Source organism: Miscanthus floridulus, chromosome 5 (genome assembly GCF_019320115.1).
Source record: "Miscanthus floridulus cultivar M001 chromosome 5, ASM1932011v1, whole genome shotgun sequence".
Taxonomy (NCBI): domain Eukaryota; kingdom Viridiplantae; phylum Streptophyta; class Magnoliopsida; order Poales; family Poaceae; genus Miscanthus; species Miscanthus floridulus.
This window is the reverse complement of record NC_089584.1, coordinates 63643313-63670331: the sequence shown is the minus strand read 5'-3', so window position 1 is coordinate 63670331 and position 27019 is coordinate 63643313. Positions and strand designations below refer to the sequence as shown.

Genomic DNA, 27019 nt, shown 5'->3' with positions numbered 1-27019 from the left:
ACTTTTCAAAAAATTTCGGTGAATGTGTGTTGCATGTAATAGTAGGTCAAACTTTAGTCAACCATTTTCCTTCTCGCCCTGATCTCAGAAGCTAGGACTTCAAAATTTTTGCAATAACAATACCATTGTCAGGTTGTTGACCAAGTCAACATCATGACAAGGCAATATCCCTAAAACAGAAACCATAATCTCTCTCTTCTTGTTCAAACTGAATTTACAAATGATCATGTGCATCACATTTAGTGTAGATGCATGTGTGTTTGGTTCCTATCTTGTTGTGCTTGGAGGTAGCCCTTCTTTAATTCTTGTGTAGAAAATAGGAAAACCTATCCCTTTAATCCCTTGGCCAGCAGGCTGCACAGGCGTGCATGCTCCTGTGCCCGTTCCTTAGTTACGTGAAGCACATAAAGTAGCAGCAGCACGTATCCAGCGTGTCACCAAATGGCAATGCTCCTAATCTAGTTATCTGCACAATCGTGCATGCTACTGTGCTTGTTTCATTAATTACGTGAGCTCCCTGCATCCCTGTAGTTCTCAATCGGAGCAGGCATGACACAAGCAAGCCGAAGCCTGATCACAACAGCGCACGCTACCCTTGTTTGGCCCAGGCCCAAAACCGAAGCAGCAGGCCAGCAGCTGCCGTTCGATGCCTCTCCAGCTGCACAGCACGTGCAAAGATGAAGCTACGCAGGCGCCAATCGGGCCCCACCTGCCAGCCAGGGAATCGGATGGGGTGACGCTCTCTCCGTCTCTCGCCCGACACCGCTCCGTGACCTTCGTCGCCTTCCGTCAACGCTGCCCGCGCGCCTCGCAATTGCGCAGCGGAAGCCGTGGACAGCCGGGCCCTTGAGTCAGCGCTAGAAACTGCTCGTCCCGTTTCCTTCCCGTCGCCCCGCCGTCATCTCTTACCGTCCACCTTCTCGCCCCTGCTTTCCGACCCGGTGCCGCGCTGCCCTCCGCCTGAGCCATGCTAAGCGCCATGACGAAAGCGCGGACCACGCCTGAGCCGCGCCCCACGCCGCGATTTGCGGAGCACCCTTGACCGCACAGCAGGCAGAGCCCCGACGCCCCCTTCTCGAAGTTTCCCGAGCCACAGCGCTGGATGCACGCCACGTACTCCGAAGCGCGGACGTTGAAGATCGCCGCCGCCCGTAGCTCCAGGCCCCTCCGCGAACCCTAGACACCGGCTATAAAAGACCCCGGCCGGCAGCCTCCCATCCCAACTCCCTCTCCCAGCCGCCACCCTGCCTTCCCGTCTTCTCTGCCTCGCCCCCCACTCCGCGCAGGTCGACGACACCGTGGAGGTCGTCTCGCCGCTGCGCCCATGCCGCGGTAGCACCTTGGCGGGCCCTCTGCCTCGCCGCCCTGCCCGGCGCCGCTCGCCACCGCGCGTTGCTGCCTCGGTTCACCTCGACGCTGCTCCGTGCTCGCCACGACGGGGAGCTGCAGACGCCACGACCGTGCTTCCGCCCACCTTGCCTCCCGGCGTCGAGCCCGGTGAACGCCACGTACTGCAGCCTCGCCACGAACCCGGTGAGCCCCGTGACCCAAAGCTTCGACTTTTCTCCCTTCGGTCGACGTTTCCGCTGACCCGAACGCCGCAGGGAAGCCACAGCCTCACCTTGCCCGGAGCCGCGACATCGCACCACGCCGGGCGTCAGCGCGGCCACGACGTCGTCGCGGTCTTGCCCCGCTGCGAGCCGCCGCAGCCATGGTCTCGCCGTCAAGCCACGCCGCGACGTCGAGGGGAGCCGCTCGAACCACGGAGACCACCAAGCTACGCCTTTGCTCTGCACCGGCCCTGCCCACGTCAAGCCCAACCGTCACCGCGCAATCCGCCACCGACGAGCCCGCCGGTGAGGTCCAAGTGCCCAATGAAAGAAAATAGTACCTCCAAAATCGTAGATCAAGGGATAATTTTGACTTACATAGGGAAACTTGTTCCTGTACCTCGTCCTATCACAGTTGGGTCCATGGCGCCGCAGCAACGTGGATGCCGGTGTCATGCCAGCGTAGGCGCGGTGATGGCGATGCAGAGGCGACGGTGAAGTCGGTGGTGGCTTCCTGTCATTGGCAGCACCGTCTCTCTTGATCGGTTAGCATTAGGGTTTCTCTGTACGAGGGTTGCGGCGGCTCAGGTTCACCTCGTGCCCCGCCCCCAACTTCCCTTTTATGATGTTGTGCGATGGGGAGCCACCAACCAAAGAGTGGTTGGACGCCCCCGATGAGGACGTTGATCCAAGGGCCCAATTGGGTCAATTGGTGGAGATCAAACTAACATTCTTCCCCTTAATCTCACCTTATTCCTTAAACTTAACTTACTTTATCTCATTCACATTCCATCACAGATCAGTGCATAGAGCATGCCTCATCATCACGGTCTGTTGCCATTAGATTAAACAGCTACAATGCACATCTCTGTTTTGAAACAGATACTCGCCCTTAGTTTCCAGAAATCATAGGCTTTCCCATAAAACCATGTCAACTGTGTGTTCTCTGAACGCACTGGGTGGTTAGCCTTTGGTAAGTGTATCCGCAAGTACTTGCTCGGTACTTATGTGCTCAATGCTTTCAAAATAATTCTGGATTTTCTCCTTTACAACATATACTTTAGTGTCAATGTGTTTGGCAGCACACTTGACTTGTTGTCTTAGTAGTTAACTTACTTTAAATGGTTATTGATGTTGTCCACCATTGTTAAATCCGGATACAAATTTCCTTAACCTCCTTTTGCCTGTTCCTTAAGCCTTGTGACAAGCTATACTATGGTATGCATCATTGATAACACCACAACTATTTCTTTGGAGTTTTTCTACAATAATACTCCAACTACGAGTGTTAGCAACTGATGTGGATTTTACTACACATCTCGTCAAGACTAAACATTTATACCCTCAACTATTTGAGAGTACTTGTTCTTTCTTACTTAGCATGAGGCCTACGATACTTTGTAAAATTGCAAGACATTTTCAACTCTATTTCAGTGATCCATATCTGAACTGGATTTCTGCCAAAATATCTCGAAAACATAAACTACGTCAGGGTAAATTCTTACTTGTACTTGTACACTCATCAAGCTTCCAACAGCTGAAGCATATGGAACCATATTCATTTGATTGATCTCATATCGGTTCCAGGAACACTTAGAGTTCCCAAATCTATTACCCCTGACTATAGGAGCAGGCGTAGGTTTACTCGCATGCATACTTTACTTCTTTAGAATCTTTTCTAAGTATGTCTTTGCGATAGTCCTAATACCCTATTTTTTCTTCTATCTCGGTGAATTTCGATTCCCTACGCTTCACCAAGATCATTCACATTGAAACTTGGGGACAAAACTTCTTCTCCAATGACAGATTAACATCACTACTAGTGAGTAGAATGTCATCTATTCATAGGATGTGGAAAATGAATTTTCCATTCTTGAACTTCGTATGAACGCTATTGTCCTTCTCATTTTCTTTAAAACCCAAACTTTCTTATCATTGCATCAACTTTAAATACTACTGTCTAGAGACTTACTTTTAACCCATAAATGGATTTCTACAGGCGGCATCCCATATGTTCTTTTTCTTCCATGACAAAACCTTTGGGTTGTGCCATGTAAACGTTTTCGTACAAATCCCCATTGAGGAATGTCGTCTTTACATCCATCTGATGTAACTCGAAATCATAATGTGCCATTAACACCATTATGATTCTAAAAGAATCCTTACATAAGACTGGAGAGAAAACTCTCATTGTAATCTATTTATTCTCTTTGCGTAAAGCATATTGCCACAAGTCATGCTTTATATCTTTCTACATTCCCTTTGGAGTCACATTTTGTCTTGTAGACCTATTAACAGCCTACCATTTTTGCTCCATTAGGAATTACTTCTAAGTCCCAAACATCATTGGTATTCATCGAATTCATTTCAACTTCATATCTTCTTGTCATTTAAACGAGTAAACGCTTCTCATAGCTTCTTCAAATGAGGTGGGATCACCCTCCATTTGAATTTCTTTACTAACATAGACTTTATAGTCATTGGAAAAACTAGTTTACTAATTCTTTAAGACCTTCTGGGGCCTCAGCTATTGGCACTTTCATATGGGGCTATTGTTGCTCTTCATTGCCAAGAGGTAATTGATTCTACAGGCTCTTGTATAACAAGATCCTTGTTTACATTATTCATCTTCTTCGAAGAGCTAACAACTGTGTTGTATTGGTCATACAACATCAACATGTATTGAGAAACTTGTTGCTCCTGAGTCACTGGAGTGGGCACACAGTCCCTCTTCTCTTCAAGTGTTAGGTCTCTACATACCTCTACATACCATGCTCCCCCAGATCTTCTCATCTTTTCTAAAGATAGTGTATCTTCAAATATCTTATTTTGGGTTTAATCCGTTAAACTTCCATATGGCGCTTTAAGCACCACCTTAACATCTTTGACGCTGACTACTGAAAGGTCCTAATGGCTAGAGGGGGGTGAATAGCCTAATAAAATTTCTACAACAACACTTAACAAAATAGTTAGACAATTATGAGGCGAAGCAAGTGTTGCGCTAGCCTACTCAAAATGCAAGCCACCTACCGTAATTCTAGTTTAGATAGTGTCGATTCACACAAGAGGTATGACACTACCCTATGTTAGTGTGCTCTCAACGGCTAACTAAAGAGCCACACCAACCAACCAAGCAAGCTCTCACAACTAGTTACACTAAAGAGCTTGTCAACTAGTTTGCGATAATGTAAAGAGAGTGATCAAGATAGTTATACCGCCATATAGAGGAGTGAACCAATCAATCACAAGGATGAATAACAATGAAGACCAATCACCTCGGAATCAAAGGATGAACACAATGATTTTTACCGAGGTTCACTTGCTTGCCGGCAAGCTACTCCTTGTTGTGGCGATTCACTCACTTGGAGATTCACGCGCTAATTGGCTTCAAATGCCAAACCCTCAATAGGGTGCCGCACAACTAACACAAGATGAGGATCACACAAGCCACGAGCAATTCACTAGAGTACCTTTTGGTGCTCCGCCGGGGAAAGGTCAAGAACCCCTCACAATCACCATGACTAGAGCCGGAGACAATCACCACCCTCCGCTCAACGATCCTCGCTGCTCCAAGCTGTCTAGGTGGCGGCAACCACCAAGAGTAACAAGCGAAATCCACAGCGAAACACGAACACCAAGTGCCTCTAGATGCAATCACTCAAGCAATGCACTTGGATCACTCCCAATCTCACTATGATGATGAATCAATGATGGAGATGAGTGGGAGGGCTTTGGCTAGGCTCACAAGGTTGCTATTTCAATGAAAATGGCCAAAGATGTGAGCCATAGCCGGCCATGGGGCTTAAATAGAAGCCCCCACGAAATAGAGCCGTTGTACCCCTTCACTGGGCACACTGCGCTCTGACCGGACGCTCCGGTCCAACTAACCAGACCCTGGACCCAGCGTCCGGTCCACTGATTTATGCCACGTGTCACTCTGAGTTAAAACTAAAACGTCAGATCACAACGGCTAAGTGCTGACCGGACGCTCCGGCAAAACTGACCGAATGCTGAAGCCCCAGCGTCTGGTCGTTTCCAGTAAGCTCCCCGAGGCGTATTTCTTCGACCGGACGCATCCGGTCCACCTTGACCGGACACAGTCCAGTGCCCGGTGGTTAACCCTAGGCACTGTGCCGTCTTACCAGTTCGACCGGACGCAAGCAGCCAGCGTTCGGTGCTTTCAGACCCAACATCCGGTCAGTTGACCGACGCCAGTGTCTTCGCGACCAACTCCTTTTCAATTCTAACTTCTCTACCCTTGCTCAATTGTGCCAACCACAAAGTGTATCACGTTGTGCTCTTGTGTTAGCATATTTTCACAAACATTTTCAAGGGTGTTAGCACTCCACTAGATCCTAAATGCATATGCAATGAGTTAGAGCATCTAGTGGCACTTTGATAACCGTATTCCGATACGAGTTTCACCCCTCTTAATAGTATGGCTATCAAACCTAAATGTGATCACACTCTCTAAGTGTCTTGATCACCAAAACAAAATAGCTCCTACAAGTTATACCTTTGCCTTGAGCTTTTATTTTTCTCTTTCTTCTTTTTAAGTTTAAGCCCTTGATCATCACCATGCCATCACCATTGTCATGTTATGATCTTCATTAGCTTCTCCACTTGAAGTGTGCTACCTATCTCATGATCACTTGATAAACTAGGTTAGCACTTAGGGTTTCATCAATTCACCAAAACCAAACTAGAGCTTTCAATCTCCCCCTTTTTGGTAATTGATGACAACCCTTATACAATGATATGAAATAAAATTCAATTGAATCCATGTTGCTTGCCCAAGCATATTTACCAATTGTAAAAGGATATGGACAAGTTTCATGAACCCCAAATGGCAGCAATTGCTCTCCCTACATATGTGCTAAGAGTTTGGATAGTAGCTTGCACATATGCTTAGATAGGAAATGTAGGAGACAATGTCTACCAAATGATGCTAAGGTATAAAAGATGGACCTTTGAAGCGTGATACCAATCGGAGTGCATCGATATACCATCCTTAGCACCATGGTTAGCTCAATACCACTTTAAAACATACTTTGGAAAGATACCACTTGTAAAGACTTACTTGGAAATGAAAGTTATCTAGTGATTTCATTTCATCATTCAATCTTACAACTAACATTCATGACACAAGCATGGATGTTTAGATTTAATACTTATGCCATGCAAGCAAATCATATGAAATGCACATTCAAATGCACCATACAAGTTCATGAGCTTGCTCCCCCTACTTGTGTGCTCAAAATTTTAGTTGATCCCTTTCCTTTGTCATATCTCTCCCCCTATGTCATATATCAAGATATATCAAGATATCATATGTTTCTTTCCCTTTATGATATTTCTTCCCCTTTTTCACTATCTTTGCTTTGTTTCTCTCCCCCTTTGTCATCAATGACCACAAAGGTTTTAAATATAGATAGTATTACTTGTAGGGTCGAGATTATCAATGTCAATCAATGGGGTGAGGATCATTTTCCCAAATTTAGTCTAATCTAGATCATTTGCCAAAGATATTTAACTCGGTTTGATCCAAGGACAAGCTTCTTCACACCTCCAAATAAGGGTTATCTTGTACCATATTGAGTTAAACACTTATAGCTCATTTTCTAGATTAACCACTCGGTTTACAAGCCCATAAACATGTCATATGCCATCACTAGATCAAGTCAAGCATAGAAGCAATAGTGATATCATATAAATATCAAAATCATTTGATTTTCATGAATGAGCCTAATAAAATAGAACCACTTGAAAGGTCCTAATTAGATTGAAAATATGACTAGATGCACTAAACATGTCCTTAGCAAGGATGTATGTCATGCCCATCAACTTTTACCTTGGATTGCTCAAAGGAGAGGCATGTCATATGAGTGGGGAGTGCATCAACACATATTTGAGAAATCCAATATATTCAACTCATTCCTTAGCTTGCAAAACCTTTTCTCATCCAATGGCTTGGTGAATATATCGGCAAGTTGATCTTCGGTGCCTACACTCTCAATGCAAATGTCCCCTTTTTGTTGATGATCTCTTATGAAATGGTGGCGGACATCAATGTGCTTTGTTCTTGCATGTTGAACCGGATTGTTGGTCAACTTGATTGCACTCTCATTGTCACATAGCAGTGGCACTTTCTTGAACTTGATTCCAAAGTCACTCAAACTGGCCTTCATCCAAAGTATTTATGCACAACAACTACCGGCGGATATGTATTCGGCTTCGGCGGTTGATAATGCAACACTATTTTGCTTCTTTGATGACCATGAAACAAGTGATCTTCCCAACAATTGATATGTGCCCGAGGTGCTCTTCCTTTCAACCTTGCATCCCGCATAGTCCGAGTCGGAGTAACCAACTAGCTCAAACTTTGCTCCTTTGGGATACCACAAACCAACATTTGGTGTATGCTTCAAGTACCTCAATATCCTCTTTGTAGCCTTCAAATGACTTTCTCTTGGTGAGGCTTGAAATCTTGCACACATGCATACACTAAACATGACATCCGGCCTTGATGTGGTCACATAGAGTAGGCTTCCAATCATAGACCGATACAACTTTTGATCCACCATGTTTCCACTTGCATCACTATCCAAGTTGCCATTGGTTCCCATTGATGTGCTAATGACTTTGCTATCAATCATGCCAAACTTCTTGATCATGTCCTTGATGTACTTGCCCTGACTCACAAAGGTACCATTCTTCAATTGCTTGATTTGAAGACCAAGGAAGTAACGCAATTCTCCAATCATGGACATCTCAAACTCATTAGCCATCATCTTCCCAAACTCATCACAAAATTCTTGATTTGTTGATCCAAATATGATGTCATCTACATAGATTTGCAATACAAATAGATCTTTTCCAATCTTCTTGATGAAAAGAGTGGTGTCAACCTTGCCCATTGTGAACCCTTTAGAGAGGAGGAAGTCCCTCAATCTCTCATACCATGCTCTAGGTGCTTGCTTCAAGCCATACAATGCCTTCTTCAACTTGTACACATGGTTGGGCTTCTTATCATCTTCAAAACCGGGAGGTTGCTCAACATATACTTCTTCATTGATATAACCATTGAGAAATGCACTCTTAACATCATTTGATAGAGCTTGATGTTGTGGGCACAAGCATAGGCTAGCAAGATTCTAATTGCTTCTAATCTAGCAACTGAGGCATATGTTTCTCCAAAGTCAAGACCTTCAACTTGAGTATAGCCTTGTGCTACTAATCTTGCTTTGTTCCTTACCACTATCCCATCTTGATCTTGCTTGTTTCTAAAGACCCATTTGGTTCCAATCACATTGTGTCCCTTTGGTTTCTCTACTAATTCCCATACTTAATTTCTTGTGAAGTTATTCAATTCTTCATGCATAGCATTCACCCAATCAACATCCTTCAAAGCTTCATCTATCTTCTTTGGTTCAATGAATGACACAAATGAGAAGTGTTCACAAAATGATGCCAATCTTGATCTTGTTTGTACACCTCTAGAAATATCACCAATGATAGTGTCCAATGGATGATCCCTTGCAACATTGGTTGGTTGGAGGATTGGAACTTGATTGCTTGCACTTGCTTGATCATTGGGTTGAGATGATGTACTAGCCACTTGATCTTATTCATTGTCATGAGATCCACTTATACTAGCTTGATTTGTATTATCTTGCACATTTGAGTTGGAGAACACTTGCACTTGATCATCTTCATCATCATTCAATTTCCTAGGCCTCAATTCACCAATATCCATGTTCTTCATGGCATTTGAAAGTTGAATGCCTCTAACATCCTCCAAGTTCTCATTTTCTACTTGTGAACCCTTGGTTTCATCAAATTCAACATCATTAACTTCCTCAAGAGTACCACTATCCAAATTCCAAACTCTATATGCTTTGCTTGTAGTGGAGTAACCAAGTAGGAATCCTTCATCACATTTCTTGTCAAACTTGCCCAATCTTGTGCCTTTCTTCAAGATATAGCATTTGCAACCAAAGACCCGAAAATATGCAATGTTGGGCTTTCTACCATTCAAGAGCTCATATGGTGTCCTCTCTTTCAATCGGTGACAATAGAGGCGGTTGCTACAATAGCAAGCCGTGTTGATAGCTTCGGCCCAAAAGGATTGACTCACATTGCACACACTAAGCATAGACCTTGCCATATCAATGAGTGTTCTATTGTTTCTCTCAACAAAGCCATTTGATTGTGGAGTGTACTTGGCCGAGAATTGATGTCTAATTCCAAATTCATCACATAACTCATCAATTCTAGTGTTCTTGAACTCACTACCATTGTCACTTCTAACTCTCTTGATGGTTGTTTCAAACTCATTGTGAATGCCTTTGACAAATGATTTGAATATTGCAAATACATCACTTTTGTCCACTAGAAAGAATACCCATGTGTATCTAGTGTAGTCATCCACTATCACAAATCCATATTTATTACCACCGATACTAGTGTATTGTGTTGGCCCAAACAAGTCCATGTGCAATAACTCAAATGCCTTACTAGTGCTCATCATGCTTTTCTTAGGATGGGTGTTTCCAACTTGTTTTCTGGCTTGACAAGAGCTACAAAGCTTATCCTTTTCAAACACAACATCTTTCAAGCCTTTAACTAAGTCATGCTTAATCAATCTATTCAATTGTTTCATTCCAACATGACCAAGCCTTCTATGCCATAACCAACCCATGCTAGACTTAGTGAACAAGCATGTAGATAATTTAGCTTCACTAGCATTGAAATCAACCAAGTATAGATTCTCATATCTAAAGCCTTTGAAGATCAAGTTAGAGCCATCTACACTTATGATCTCTACATCATCTATCCCAAATATGCATTTGAATCCAAGATCACACAATTGTGCCACGGATAGCAAATTGAAGTTCAAGCTTTCTACTAGCAACACATTGGATATGCTCAAGTCATTTGATATTGCAATCTTACCAAGCCCTTTGACCTTGCCTTTGCCATTATCACCAAATGTGATACTATCATAACCATCATTGCCATTGGTGTTGATTGAGTTGAACATTCTTGCATCATCGGTCATGTGTTGAGTGCACCCACTATCAAGAACCCAATGCCTTCCTCTGGCTTTATAATTGACCTACAAAAGAAGATCAATTCTTTTTAGGTACTCAAACTTGCTTGGGTCCTTGAAGGTTAGTCACTAGGCTCTTTGGTACCCAAATGGCTTTCTTCTTTGAGCCCATCCATGGTTTACCAATGAACTTAGCCTTTACACCATTTGTACCCTTAGTAAGCATATAGCATGAATCAAGCTTTATGAAGGATACATTAGCATTTTTGCTCTTATTTTTGCATTCTTGCTCTTTGTGACCAACTTGCTTGCAACTAGTGCAAAACCGACCATTGTTCTTCACAAAACTAGTCTTGTGAGGAGCAAAGGCCGCCTTGCCTTTCTTGGGGGTATAGCCCAATCCCTCTTTGTAGAGAGAAGCTCTTTGGCTACCCAAGCACATAAGCAAGCGGTCCTCACCACCATAAGCCTTAGCTAAGGTTTGAGTGAGCTTAGTGACCTCCTTCTTGAGGTTCTCATTCTCAACCACTAGTGAGGCATCACAAGTGAGACCATCACTACTAGATGAGGTAGAAGTGGAAGTGCTACAAGAAGGGTTAGTAGTAGCAATAATGATAGGCATAGATAGTGATGTATCAATTAAATCACAAGTTACACCTATATCACAAGTTTCAACATGCTTCTTTTTATCTTGTTCATTAAGCAAAATGGAATGAGCTTTTTCAAGCCTTTTGTGAGCCTTGCCAAGCTTCTCATGGGCTTCCTCTAGCTTCTCATGAGTTGCTTTGAGCTCTTCAAGGGCTTGCTTAAGGGCTTTTACCTCCTTATTCAAGCTCTTGCATTCCCTTCTCTTAATGTCAAAGTGTTCTTTAGCATCTTCTAGCATATCAAATAATTCATCCTTAGTAGGTTCATCATCATCACTATCACTATCATTTTCATTTTCATGTTCATTATCATCAACATGTTCTTCATCACTTTCATCATCACAAGATTGTACCTTAGTGGCCTTAGCCATGAAGCATGATGAAGATTCGAAGAGAGAAGGCTTCTCATTGATAGCAATGCTTGCAAGAACCTTCTTCTTGGTGGTCTTGTTATCATCACTATCATCGTCATCATCACTTGAGGAAGCATCACTATCCCAAGTGACTACATATGAACCACCCTTCTTCTTCTTGAATGCCATCTTGTCCTTCTTCTCTTTCTTTTCCTTCTTGTCCTTCTTCTTGTTCTTCTTGTTGTCATCATCATTGTCGCTATTGTATGGGCATTGAGCAACAAGATGATCTTTGCTTCCATACTTGAAGCACCTTCTTGACTCTTCTTTGTTCTTGAATGAAGATTTATTTCTTCTTGCACGGTAGCCCTTCTTCACCATGAACTTGCCAAATCTCTTGACAAATAGAGCCATCTTCTCATCATCATCATCATCCCATGATTCATCTTCTTCACTTGATGTTTCTTGCTTTGCTTTGCCCTTGGATGATGTGGCTTTGAATGCCATGCTCTTCTTCTTCTCATCTTTCTTCTCATCTTTCTTCTCCTTCTTTTCTTCCTTCTCATCATCATCTCTATAGGTATCATCGGTCATTATATCTCCCAATACTTGGTTTGGTGTCATGGTGTCCAAACCGCATCTCACTAGAATGGTGACCAATGTACCAAATCTTGAAGGCAAGCATCTCAAGAACTTGTGGGAGAAGTCCTTGTCCTTCACCTCTTCTCCAAGTGCTTTGAGATCATTGATAAGCACTTGAAGCCTATGAAACATCTCCGGCACACTTTCATCCCCCTTCATCTTGAAGCTTGCAAACTTCTCTTTGAGAATGTACGCCTTTGCACCCTTCACGGCTTGAGTGCCCTCAAATGATTCTTCCAACTTCTTCCAAGCCTCATGAGCCATCTCAATATTCTTGATTTGCTCAAATGTTCTCTCATCAATTGCATCATGAATAGCACTTAGGGCAATGTCATTGTTTTGGAGAAGTACTTCTTCGGCCGCGGTGGGATTCTCTAGATCACCAATCTTAATTTTGGTTTCTACCACCTTCCACACCTTTCTATTGATTGACTTGATATGTGTGGTCATCTTTGACTTCCAATAAGGATAATTTGTGCCATCAAATTGGGGTGGCTTCTTGGTGTTGTTGATTTGAGCCATTTTAACACCGAAGGTTGTTAAGCCTCAAATAACGATGACCTCGGCTCTGATGCCACTTGAAAGGTCCTAATGGCTAGAGGGGGGGGGGGGGTGAATAGACTAATAAAATTTCTACAACAACACTTAACAAAATAGTTAGACAATTATGAGGCGGAGCAAGTGTTGCGCTAGCCTACTCAAAATGCAAGCCACCTACCGCAATTCTAGTTTAGATAGTGTCGATTCACACAAGAGGTATGACACTACCCTATGTTAGTGTGCTCTCAATGGCTAACTAAAGAGCCACACCAACCAAGCAAGCAAGCTCTCACAACTAGTTACACTAAAGAGCTTGTCAACTAGTTTGCGATAATGTAAAGAGAGTGATCAAGATAGTTATACCGCCGTGTAGGAGTGAACCAATCAATCACAAGGATGAATAACAATGAAGACCAATCACCTCGGAATCAAAGGATGAACACAATGATTTTTACCGAGGTTCACTTGCTTGCCGGCAAGCTACTCCTCGTTGTGGTGATTCACTCACTTGGAGATTCACGCGCTAATTGGCTTCACACGCCAAACCCTCAATAGGGTGCCGCACAACCAACACAAGATGAGGATCACACAAGCCACGAGCAATTCACTAGAGTACCTTTTGGTGCTCCACCGGGGAAAGGTCAAGAACCCCTCACAATCACCACGATCAGAGCCGGAGACAATCACCACCCTCTGCTCAACGATCCTCGCTGCTCCAAGCTGTCTAGGTGGTGGCAACCACCAAGAGTAACAAGCGAAATCCACAGCGAAACACGAACACCAAGTGCCTCTAGATGCAATCACTCAAGCAATGCACTTGGATCACTCCCAATCTCACTATGATGATGAATCAATGATGGAGATGAGTGGGAGGGCTTTGGCTAGGCTCACAAGGTTGCTATGTCAATGAAAATGGCTAAAGATGTGAGCCATAGCCGGCCATGGGGCTTAAATAGAAGCCCCCACGAAATAGAGCCGTTGTACCCCTTCACTGGGCACACCGCGCTCTGACCAGACGCTCCGGTCCAACTGACTGGACCCTGGACCCAGCGTCCGGTCCACTGATTTATGCCACGTGTCACTCTGAGTTAAAACTAAAACGTCAGATCACAACGGCTAAGTGCCGACCGGACGCTCCGACAAAACTGACCGGACACTGAAGCCCCAGTGTTTGGTCATTTCCAGTAAGCTCCCCGAGGCGTATTTCTTCGACTGGACGCGTCCGGTCCACCTTGACCGGACATAGTCCAGTGTCCAGTGGTTAACCCTAGGCACTGTGTCGTCTTACCAGTTCGATCAGACGCAAGCAGCCAGCGTTCGGTGCTTTCAGACCCAGCGTCCGATCAGTTGACCGACGCCAGCGTCTTCGCGACCAACTCCTTTTAAATTCTAACTTCTCTACCCTTGCTCAATTGTGCCAACCACAAAGTGTATCACGTTGTGCTCATGTGTTAGCATATTTTCACAAACATTTTCAAGGGTGTTAGCACTCCACTAGATCCTAAATGCATATGCAATGAGTTAGATCATCTAGTGGCACTTTGATAACCATATTCCGATATGAGTTTTACCCCTCTTAATAGTACGGCTATCAAACCTAAATGTGATCACACTCTCTAAGTGTCTTGATCACCAAAACAAAATAGCTCCTACAAGTTATACCTTTGCCTTGAGCTTTTGTTTTTCTCTTTCTTCTTTTCAAGTTTAAGCCCTTGATCATCACCATGCCATCACCATTGCCATGTTATGATCTTCATTAGCTTCTCCACTTGAAGTGTGCTACCTATCTCATGATCACTTGATAAACTAGGTTAGCACTTAGGGTTTCATCAATTCACCAAAACCAAACTAGAGCTTTCAACTATGCTATCTTCCTATTGAAACTTTAAAAGGTCCAGGAATTTAGCTATTTCTCTACTTAGGGGTATCATTATTATGTCCGTTGTAATCCTCCGATGGTCGCTAAATTAATCTTTATCTCACTCTTAATGAAGAGTATCTTTCTTAATTAAACTTGATTGTGTCATGAACTTTACTAGCATAATTTTGATAACTATTCAGAAAGCCTGTAAACGAGGAGACACTTTCAACTTACTTCATTCACATGATTGTGTCATGTAAACAAAGTTATTTCTTGATCTGTTTAGGAGTACACTTTCCCTAATTCACTTTAAGAACTCAACAAGGTCTTTCATTAGCAGTACTTTTGCAAGTCACTTGCATCTTTCCTTATCTTTTGGTTAGTATTGACCATGACGATGCATTTCTATTGTGCCAAGGTCAATACTAGGACAGCATAAGAGCTACCCAAACTTCCCTCCCTATGCAGGATACAAAAACATATGAATCATCACAAAACTTCTCCCGCCATGCAGGATAGACTAGCATAATTACTATGCCAAAACTTCTCCCCATGCGGGATACATCTATACAAAAACTTAGTCATGACGACTAAAACATTCACTTATACTTTATTTTCTAATTAAATCTTCCCGTTGGTTCTAATATAATCAAAAAAATTAGTAAACTAACAAATACTTTCCTGAACTAGCTTGATTCAAGCCTTTTCATTCATATACCCCAGCATTGCAGCCCATTGGCATGCAGCTGAGTGATCTCATCGATTAAAATAAAACATACTATATGCTTCTGCATCAATTCTACATCATCATTGGGTAGAAAATAGAATTAATGCATAAAACTCAGAAATTAACTTGAAATCCATATATCTACTCTTCAAAATTAAATTCTCCCGTTGGTTCAAATTTAATTGGAAGATAATCAACATCATTGCAGCAAAAACTTATTGAAATACATTCTTTTAGTTCAGGAGCATTTCTTGGTCCTTATCTACTCTCTGAAAAATTGACCACGTTGGTGTAAAATGTATCAGAGATTTAAACTTCAACCTTAAATTCATTATAATATTGTCATCATCAACGTAGGTCAGAAAATAACAATACCATAATCTTACTTAAACAAAACAGACTACTCTTCTAATTAAATTTCCCGTTGGTTCAAATTTAATTAGAAGATAATCAACATTAAACCTTGCAGCGGAAACTTAATTCATGAATTTTACCCACAGGATAAACTCCTCAAAACTAATTTTATTTGTGCCAATAATCAATTTCTAGGAAAAAACAAAATTCACTGAAAAAGAAAAAAGGAAAAAACCCAATTCTTCATTGTTTACTCGGCCCGACCGCAGAGACGACCTGGCCCAGCTCGCGCGCTCACCTATGGCTCCATCCTAGGCCGCAACCTAGGCCTGGGCTAGGAAAGCGGCCCGCCACTCGCACCCGCCTGGGCCAAAACTTGGCCCGGCATTTCCTGGCCATTCATCTCGATGGATGGCTCCGCATCGATCTTGTGTGAGTAAAAACCAGCGTCAGCCAGCTCCCTTCGCTAAACCCTAATTTCATTTCCCTCCCTCCCATTCTCTCACTTCAGCGCCATAGAAACGACGGTGCGATGGCAGCGCGTGGTGGCCGGAAAGAAGGAAGAAGGTGGCACGGCTACGGGGCCCCTTGCCGACGTGCACACTCGCCCTAGGCGGAGTGTGTCGCCGTCGAGTGGCCTTGCGGTTGTGCCTTGGATCCCGAGCCCGCATGTCGGAGACCGTGCGGAGGCACGGCAAGATCTCGGTGAACATCCCGCGTGGTGGCATTAGTGACAGCGGCGAGGTCCAGGTAGGTCCCTCTCTTCACATCATCCTCTTGTCAGTTAGGGTTAGGGTTACGTATTCATGGGGATTCCTGCGGTGTGCTTCCCGGAGCTAATCCAGTGAGTTAATCTCCCAAAGCCCCTTCTTCTCTCTTCTTGGAGTGGGTCGAGTCTAGGGTTAGGGTTTGGATTTGGTTGGTTTGGATTTGGCCGAACCCACTGTTCATCTTCCCTACCTACTTTTCACGAGTTAGGGTTGGGGTTCATGTCTGGGTCGATCCGAATGGGGCCAAATTGAGCCCTCTTTGTTCTGTTGTTCTTCCCCTTCTAGGGTTAGGGTTAGGAACCCTCTGTCTCAATCTGAATTAGATCTTTCTCATCTCCTTCTAAATTGCTACCCCTAATTTAGATCTACACTAGAACCTGGCTCTGATACCATTGAAAGGATTTAGCTGGTTAGGGTTCCTCTGTAGGAGGGTTGTGGCGGCTCAGGTTCACCTCGTGCCTTGGCCCCAACTTCCCTTTTATGGTGTTGTGCGACGGGGGCCCACCAACCATAGAGTGGTTGTATGCCCCCGATCAGGACATTGATCCAAGGGCCCAATTGGTTGTTGGGCCAATTGGTGGAGATCAAACTAACACCCAAGACCTTTCCTTTCTATTGAGCTTGTCATTCCATGCCTGCCCGGCCCTCGCGCCGCCTCACCCTCGTCGTGTGTCATTGCAACTCTGCCGGCCGTGGAACATCGTTAATCCATGGCACACACCACACGCACGCCTACAAGCTAGAGCTCGGGTATGGCACAACCACATGACGAGCCTTTGGGTCCTCCATCGAGCACTGCTGGGGTGCCGTCGCCGTTCATGCACGAACATCGTGCACACATAGCTGAACCACCATGACCACAGACCTTGCTTGCCCTCATCTGCCTTTCCCCTCCGTATTGCGACCACGTGCTCGGTCATAACCTAGCCGTGGGCACCACACCACCGCTGCCTTGCCCCACCTTCATGCGGCCACCTCATGCGCGCACTCGCACAGTGCATCGCCGCCACGACATGTCATGACTAGTGGCCACTTACGGTCACCGCACAACCGGAACGCCAGCACGCTCACGCTCGAACATGATGGCACCACATGAACACCCGCCGCGGGCGCGGCCATGCACTTGAGTGCCACCGCCTAGCCTCCATTTGCATGCGGCCACTCGAGGTCGTCATGGGAACTATGATTGGCCGCTGTTGCCGGCAAGGCTTGATAATGCTGCGCACACACAGCCACCAGAGCAGGCACATCGTCCGTCACCCAACAAACATGGCTAAGGCCCTACCTTTCTGGCCTGCCACTCCTCGCACCATGCTGCACGGACGTCGACTCTTCCCTGCCGTGCTCGTTGCTGATGCCGCCATCTAGGCACCGTGCGCATGGCCGACGCATAGCCAAAGCCCCCTCGTTCAGGCCCCACCTGTCGCTGACACCACCACAGCCACCCTGGCCTCACCCTCACATAGCTGCGACGCTCATAGGTGCCAACCAATGAGCCGCCTGGCACTTGGCCGCTCGGCCAAGCACCGGAGAATGCCCTATTCCCTTCTGTCTCTGCTGGGTGGAGCAGATAGCCAAGCAGGCCCGCCGGCAGGCCGTGGCATCCAAAGCCCACATAGGCATCAGCCCTTCCTCGAGACCAAGCTAAAGCCTGCCTCCTCTCCCCTTGGCCTTGGGCCTCTCCTTTCCTCTAGGCCATTGGCATCATCGTGCCTAGCTCGGGGTCTAGCCCACACCGAAGCTCCCTTCCACCTTGTGTTGGTGGGTCACTGTGGGGGTATGGCCCCCAAGACATGGGCCGCACCATCAGAAGTGGCCCGGCCCACAAGATCAAGGCGTGCACGGCGCTGCTCGGCGTGCACCGCAAGACATTGTATAGTACCAAATAGGATACTTTACTTGTAACCCTGCCCCTCTAGAGTATATAAGGAGAGGTAGGGGTTCTCTACTCGACATCATGTATTCAATACAATACACCAAAGACACATGACGTAGGGTATTACGTCGATCAGACGGCCCGAACCTGTCTAAATCGCTGTCTCTGCGCATTGTGTCACCATCCGGTTCCTGATTACGCACATCCCCACCGACAAATCTACCATCGTGGGATACCCCTCGGTGGACTGCCGAGCATCTTTTGTCGACAGTCACCAGTTGAGCAAAGCAGCCCATCCGGTTCCTTGCCCTTCCTCTTTTCATCTATTTTCAGAAAAAACTTTCCACTTTCTAAAATTCTTAACAATCTCATCCTTGCTCTAGTTTTATAATTTTTCTAAAATCTTGCTCTACCTCCCAGTGCAGTTTTGGTGTTCAGTTGTGTTACGTTTGGTTGTGGTTTTATTGCTTCTTATTGGTGGTAGTTCTCAGGTTTTTGTTCCATAGCGATGGATTGAGCTCGAATGGACTCAAGGATGCCTCGGATGGACAAGGAGACTCTCGCTGATCGGCTATAACAACTTCCGAAGACACATACCACTACTTTCTATACACCGTAGGTGTCATGGAAACACCTTTTTCTTAGAGAATCCTATTAGGCATTGCAAGTAGAACTGCTAGCGCTTTATATTTATTCCTTTGCTAGAATATGTGATGCAAGCTATTGCCTAAGCCCTGTTTGCCTTGATTGAAACCACTTCACCCTGATTACCCCAACTTTTCTCTCACACTATTATATATGCATGTCTACTTGCTTGCATTTACTTCCATCATAATTACATATATTCCTTGTTATGTGATGTGTGATGGATGTTTGGGTGATGTGGATGGTGGATGGGGTTGTCCACAAGACATCCCCATGTGGTATATGGTTTGATAACACGACGGAGCGGTGAATCCTGAGTGGATGGTGGTGATGTGAGGAGCTCTAGAGATTTTCCTTCCCTTGACCTGATTCTTGGAGATACTAGCTAGAGTGAGAGGAAGCTGTGGTTTATGAAGTACACCAAGGGTAGTTCCTATGATGGGAACACATAATCCTAGAGGATGGGCGCGTCCCCGATGGACATTGGGATGAGGAGTTGTGGATGGATAGATCACCTCTTTAGGGGTGAGTCTAGTGCTCTGAGGGCACATGGTTTGGTGGAAGGTGCTCGCTCTAGCCAACCTAAGGATTGACGTAAGTTGCAACCATAAATCATGGGATACTTTCGTACAGGCCACATACGTAGTGGGTATGACCCATTGCCCTAGTAGTTGTAGGCGACCATCAGTCTTTGTGGGAGAGAGTAGGCACGCGGTCTGTGGCCCTGTGCAATTAGCGTTAGGAGGGCGGGGGTTACTTCGTGCTACCTCGATGACATGACCCCAGCTTATATAGTGCGTCTATATATCTTTGCTCTAGCTAGTGGACAGGACTGGTGTTAGTTAGCCTAGTATGCGGTGGCGGTGTTCATCGCTGATGGTGATTCATCGGTGGTATTCATGTGGGGTAACAGTGTAGTCTCTACAGAGATTAATAATCTATACGTATAGCACGGTCTTGGATATGATCACTTACCTGTGTGTAGAGTTCAGCTTACTAGCTTCTCTTGTGCTTTGCTTCTCTCCCCCTGAAGATAAGGTCCGGCTTGAGACGAGGGGCGTGCGGAGGCCGCCTTGTCGACTAGACTGAGAGACTGAGGGTGTTGTGAGGGATGATGAGTGGTGACTTATGATGATGAGTGGATGGTGAGAATGAGAGTGTGGTTTGGGACTTGAGAAGATATTATTATTTTTATGCTATTTCTGCATGCGCTAAGGATGCAAACTACAACCAAACCACTAGGATCACTAGATCCCTTTATTTTCTATTTTCCACCCAAGCTCATTCGGTGCTGACCATGGCCTGCACACATCTGGTGGTGTGCAAATTCTTCTTGCCTCATAGTGGTGTTGTGAATGATAGTTGGTTTTGGATCTACTCTCAAGGATGCCTGTGGATCGAAGACTTGTCAAGCTTCGCTGCTATGATTTAGATTTCCGGTGTTTTGTTTGATTTAGTCCAAAGGACTTGCAACTAGATTAATGTAATAGGCTTAATTTTTGTACCCTAATGTGTTGTATGACTTTGTAATCATCTGAAAAAAGTGGATGCCCATGATAGATGAGGTATCCTGAGACTATCACAGAGGGGCAAGAGAGTCAAAATTTCATTTTTGAAATCCCGGTTCACTTTAGGTGGTATTAGAGCCATACTTGATAGTAGGTCGCAAACCTAGAACTAGATGTTAGTCTAAGAGCCTACAATTCTATTTGTCTTAAAAACTGACTGTGAAAACATTTGTCTTCCCATCTTATCCTTGGATTTGAATGCTATCTAACTACCCCTATCGAAGGAGCTGACAATAGGAGACCCTCCCTGCCTTAATGTTTCGACTAGTTAGCTATGTGATTATAGGATTGTAATGCTTGTAAGGGACCCATGATGCCTAAGAGGGGGGTGAATTAGACAACTTAAAATTCTACTTCTCACTAAGGCCTCTAATTTCACGTAGTCAAAACCTATGCAGGAAAGTAAACTATCTAAATGTGCAACTACGGTTTTCCTAGTGTGTTGTTATCTCTACTGCAAAAAGGAGTTATGCAACCTAGGTTCCAAACCTACCAACTAGCCTATCACTAAGCTAGGAAAGAAAAGCACAAACCAAGATTGCAATGTAAATGTGGAAGCTAAAGAGTACGGTAGAGATATGCAAGCTTCCCCCTAGTCGTTGTTGGAGGCCTTGCAAGAAATCCCTCGCAAGGGCAAAGTTCCCTGTCGGGTAACTCCGTGGATAGCCCTGGTCCTTCCCCACATGCAAGTGGGTCTCCGGTGTGTCTTCTAGCAAGCCTCTCCCGGACCACTTCCCGCTGTCTTCACTATCACGCTTCTGGCCGAACAGTCGCGGGCCTTGTTACCTTCGGTAAACGGTGGCGGCCACACCACAAACATGGTTGGTGTGATCTCGCAAGACTACAAGCCCCTCCGATGTACAACAATGGTGCACACAAGCACCGAGTGGTAAGAGGTGTGCAACCTCACAAAACACTAGGTCTAAACCTAGAGCAAGCGCATAAGCGACGGTCTAACTAATCTAAGCACTTTGCAAAGCACCTACGATAATCACCAAATGTATCACTAAGCACTATGCAAGTGGAGATCACTAAAGTGGTGTATCAACACCCTTGGTATGTTTCCTCAGCTCTCCACTCCTTAAATGGCCCGTTGGGGGGTCTATTTATAAGTCCTATGGAGAAAGTAGCCGTTGGGGATGAAACCCAGCTTTCTGCCATTGACCAGATGCGCAGGTCGTCCTGATCGGATGTGTCAGGTCATCCTGACCATTGAAGTCAACCGTTGGTGCTCACTATTGATTGGACTCTCTAGCGAGTTCGGTCGCTTACCATCTAACATGTCTGGTCGACGTTTTCGCCATTCTGGAACCTCTCTAGACTCAATCAGACACCATTGCCTGGCACGTCCAGTCATCCATAGCTACTACATCCGATCCTCACTAAGTTGTTGCCACAATGATGAACAGTGAAGTTCATGTATTCGGTCACTGTCTCGCTCAGAGTTCGGTCGCTGCTGCTGACGCCTGCTGTCACCGAGCAACTGATCGGACACGTTTGGTCCTCATAGGGCCATGTCCGGTCACCTCTGCTGAGCTTGTTTCTTCGTGATCTTGTGTCCAGCTTGGTTCCCATATTCGTGCTTGGACTTTGCTTGATATCTTGGGTCTTCTCTTGTGCTTCTAGGGTCTTACTTATGGTGTTGATCGTGGGATCATCATGTCACCTTCGTCCAAGTCATGTCTTGCACCCTATTGAACTACAAAACAATTACTTGCAAATTCATTAGTCCAATTTGGTTGTGTTGGCATCAAACACCAAAATCCAAAGTAAATGGGCCTAGGGTCCATTTTCCTTATAATCTCCCCCTTTTGTGATTGATGACAACACGACCAAAGCAAACAAATAATAAAAATTTTGGAATTTAAAAACTATTTACTTGCTAGGATGCAATGCAAAGGGCAAGGTTATATGATGCTAAAAGATACCACATGTAAACATCTTTGGAAACTTATCTTGCCCTTGCAAATGTCCCCATGTGGCATTATGGATTTAAGCCTCGCCCTAACTCTATAATCCACTATTCTTCCTTTCTCGGACCATTACCACTTATAAATTGTTATGATCGGGCTTGCTTTTGGTCCTATAAATTCTCCCCTTTGGAATCAAACACCGAAAAGGAAGACATTAGTAGCACAAGGGAGGGTCAAACTTTGTGATCCTTTGTATGTGGAGTGGAATAGGTCATAAAATTTGACTCTCACATTACATAGACTAAGCTCCCCCTAAATATATAGCATACATATGATGGAGAATGTAGTTTATGCATAATTGGCAAATTAATGCTCAAGGGAGTTTAATCTATATAATGCATGGAGAAAGCATATAAATACCAAAGTGAAATCAACATGATGATATCGGTTTAGAAATACCACATGTGGAAACCAATTTGATTTATACCACTTGCAATAGGTGGTGGATATTTGAAGTATGATGCTTAACTCCGGGGACTTCCATTTTCCTTGCAATGAGACTACTACACACATGATAAGCTTGAAAAGGTGTTAGTCTCAAAGCATCCAACTTGTAGAGTAACCTCCCCCTAAATTTGTGCACACAAGTATGGAATACTTGTAGGAGACATGCTACATTGATTTTAGAATAAAAAATACCACTTGAAAGATGACATCACATGAATGTGAGAATCATTTTCGAAAGTGATATTTGGGAGAAATTATCTACAATTTGGACTTTGGCACATATTAGATGAACAATTGTAAAACAAGCTATGTGCCGTGCTCCTAAACAATTAAAACCATGTAGGTTTGCTCCAAGGGTTAAGAGTGAAACCGAGCAAGCCTACCATAAGATATACCTAGTGTATGCAAGACAAAAGATTAAACATGCAAATGCAAACCTAGGCATGAAAAGGAACTAGATGCTAGTTGAAATTGCAAGAAATTAAATCTAGTTACATAACATGGGAAGGGGAATTTGGGTCCATAGTATTCACTAATCCACTTGGCAATTACCTTGTCCATAATGATGCACCCCATGAAATGCACCCATACTTTGCCAAGTCTCCAAATTCCCCGAAGTCCATCGGACTTCTCACTTCCCTTTTGGGATCCAAACCTTCTTGGTGCTCTTCATGTTGGAAATGATCTCCTTTGGCACCCAAATGCGTTTGGCCCCATTGTTGGCTTGCTTGTTCACCTTGATGGCCACCACCTTGTCATTTTTCTTCTTCTTCAAGAGATAAGGTGTGGAGGCCTTTTTGTCCACCTTATTGGTGTAGGTGTTGGAGAGCTTGCTTGTTTCCTTTTTGTTTTTCTCTTTCTTCTTAGCTCCTCCCCCATTCTTCACCTTGCACTCATAGGACTTGTGGCCTTCCTTGTGGCACACATAGTAAACCACTGGTTGTCCTTCATCAAGCTTCTTCACTCCCTTAACGGTGTTATCTTGATGATGTTGGGCTTGCTCTGTTTTGCCTTTTACTTGAGTCAAGTCCTTGGTAAGGCGAGCCACTTCTTGCTTGAGTTGCTCATTCTCCATTGCGACCTCTTGTGTGCATGTATCTACAACAACTTTATCAACACAAACTTGGTTGCACAAGGGTGAGTCTAAACATAAATCATTGCAAGAAGTAGAAGCATCCTTTTTATGCATGTCAAAGATAGAACTTTTCTTTTTAGGTGCCTTGGTGAGGGTTGTACCGACGGCTTCAAGATTAGCAACTTTATTAGTTAGCTCATCACAATGTTTGCACATGGTTTCCATTTTAGCAAGCAAACTTTTATAAGCATCTTGTGAGCTAGCTAACTTTTCTTTTAATTTTTCATTTTTCTTTACAAGTTGCTCATCATTGATTGTGCATGCATTTGTTGTTGCACTAGCCTCAAGTTGCTCAATTTTAGTAGATAGTTCAATACTGAGATTAGCAAATGTCTCATATTGTTCAAGCAAGGTTTTATATGCTTCTTGTGAACTATCTAGCTTTTCTTGCAACATTTTTAGCTTCTTTTGTTGGCTAGTGCAAGCCTTAGCATATTTAAGATTTTCTTGCACAAGTTCATTAAGAGAAGGGCATTTCATCATCACTATCACTCTCACTAGTAGGATGAGCTTTCGTTACCTCATGCCATAAGGCACACATGAGAAGAGCTTGATGATGAGTGCTTGTGGCCTCGCCACTTGTGATGGTCTTCTTCTTCACTTGAAGAATCATCCCATGACCTTATTGATGTGAGGGCTTTGTCCTTGCATGCCTTCTTCTTTGTCTTAGGTGTAGGCTTGTTTGGACAAACTTCCACAAAGTGCCCCAACTCACCGCATCCATAACATCCTTTCTTTCTTTGCTTATTTCTTTGATTGGTGAAGATGAAATCTTGAATTTGGATGGGCACACCCTTGACATTGAGCCTTTGGATCATCTTCTCCACCTTGTTGATAAATTTGATTGATTCTTCATCAAGGTCGGAGGTGGGGAAGGAAGATTGATCATCATCACTTGAATCTTCATCATCATCATCCTCATCCTCATCTTCTTCTTCATCTTCACTTGAGGAGCTTGAGCTTGAGCTTGTCTCAACTTGCTTGCCCTTCATCTTCTTTTTCTCACTACATGCGAGAGCTTTGCCTTTGCTTGATGACGAGGCTTCTTCTTGACCCATCTTCCATGACATTTTAAATGCCACTATCTTGCCAATGACTCTAGCCAGGGTCATGGTGCTCAAGTCCTCCATGTTGTGAAGGATGGTGATGATGCTTGCATATTTCTTTTGTGGTAGCATGGAAATGATCTTCCACACGATGTCCGCATCATCTAGCTTCGTTAATCCTATTGAATGGAGCTCATTGATAATTAGATTCAAATGAGAATACATATCATGAACAAGCTCAACATCATTCATTTTAAAGGAATCATAATTTTGTTTAGCTAGACAATGTTTTTGCTCATGGACATTAGTTGTGCCGTATTTAAAGTGAACACTTGGTTAAACACATCCATGCTAAAAGATTCAAACAAGTAATTTTTAGCTCTAGTATTGAAATGAATTTCTTTTTCTTCACTCTTTGTGGGTTTATCAGGATTCTTGATGGGTTTCATCCCGTCACAAGTGACTCTCCAAACACCCAAATCTACCACCTCAAGGTGACAAGCCATTCTAGCTTTCTAGTAGGGGAAGTTAGTGCCATCAAAGTGTGGAGGTCTAGAGGTATCCATCCCAACCACTCTAAATAGCGTCGGCTCAATGGTGGTGAAGCCAAAGGTCCAAATTGAGCCAACCGTCTCTGATACCACTTATAAGGGACCGTAACACCTAAGAAAGGGGGTAAATTAGGCAACTTAAAATTCTATTTCTCATTAAGGCCTCTAATTTCACCTAGTCAAAACCTATGCAGGAAAGTAAACTATTTAAATGTGCAACTACGGTTTTGCTAGTATGTTGCTATCTCACCATAAAAAGGAGTTATGCAACCTAGGTTCCAAACCTACCAATTAGCCTATCACTAAGCTAGGAAAGTAAAGCATAAACCAAGATTGCAATGTAAATGCGGAAGCTAAAGAGTAAGGTAGAGATATGCAAACTCCCGTCGATGACTCTAGTATTTTTACCAAGGTATCGAGAAGCGTGCAAGCTTCCCCTAGTCCTTATTGGAGCCCCAAACAAGGAATCCCTCGCAAGGGCCAAGCTCTCGGTCAGGTAACTCCGTGGATAGCCCCGAGCCTTCCCCACGTGCAAGTGGGTCTCTAGTGTGCCTTTCGGTAAGCCTCTCTTGGACTGCTCCCCGCTGTCTTCACTATCAAGCTTCCGGCCGAACAGCCATGGGCCTTGTTCCCTTCGATACATGGTGGTGGCCACACCACAAATGCGGTTGGTGTGATCTCGCAAGACTACAAGCCCCTTCGATGTACAACAATGGTGCGCGCAAGCAGCGAGTGGTAACAGGTGTGCAAACCTCACTAAACACTAGGCCTAAACCTAGAGCAAGCGCATAAGCGGTGGTCTAACTAGCCTAAGCACTTTGCAAAGCACCTACACTAATCACCGAATGTATCACTAAGAACTATGCAAGTGGAGATCACTAAAGTGGTGTATCAACACCCTTGGTATGTTTCCTCAGCTCTTTACTCCTCAAATGGCCTGTTGGGGGGTCTATTTATAAGTCCCATGGAGAAAGTAGCCATTGGTGATGAAACCTAGCTTTCTGCCATTAATCGAACGCGCAGGTCATCCTGATCAGATGTGTCCGGTCATCTTGATCGTTGAAGCTGACCGTTGGCGCTCACTGTTGATCGGACTCTCTAGCGAGTCCGGTCGCTTACCATCTGACGTGTCCGGTAGATGTTTCGCCATTCTTCAACCTCTCTGGACTCGATCGGACACCACTGCCTGGCGTGTCCGGTCATCCATAGCTGCTGCATTTGGTCCTCACTAAGTTGTTGCCATGACGATGAACAGTGAAATCAGTGCGTCCGGTCACTGCTT

The 27019-nt window shown here is 44.4% G+C and overlaps 1 long non-coding RNA gene across 3 annotated transcripts; it reads left to right on the top strand.

Moving 5' to 3' along the window:
* Nucleotides 1-1225: 1225 nt before the first annotated feature.
* LOC136450009 (uncharacterized) lies at nucleotides 1226-19123 on the top strand. 3 transcript variants are annotated; one of them, XR_010758236.1, is made up of 4 exons: nucleotides 1226-1533; nucleotides 1605-1856; nucleotides 1966-2095; nucleotides 18864-19123. It is a non-coding gene; the product is annotated as an uncharacterized lncRNA (long non-coding RNA). The 3 variants fall into 3 exon arrangements; XR_010758234.1 differs by lacking the exon at nucleotides 1966-2095; XR_010758235.1 differs by lacking the exon at nucleotides 18864-19123 and having other exon boundaries at nucleotides 1966-2987.
* Nucleotides 19124-27019: the final 7896 nt, after the last annotated feature.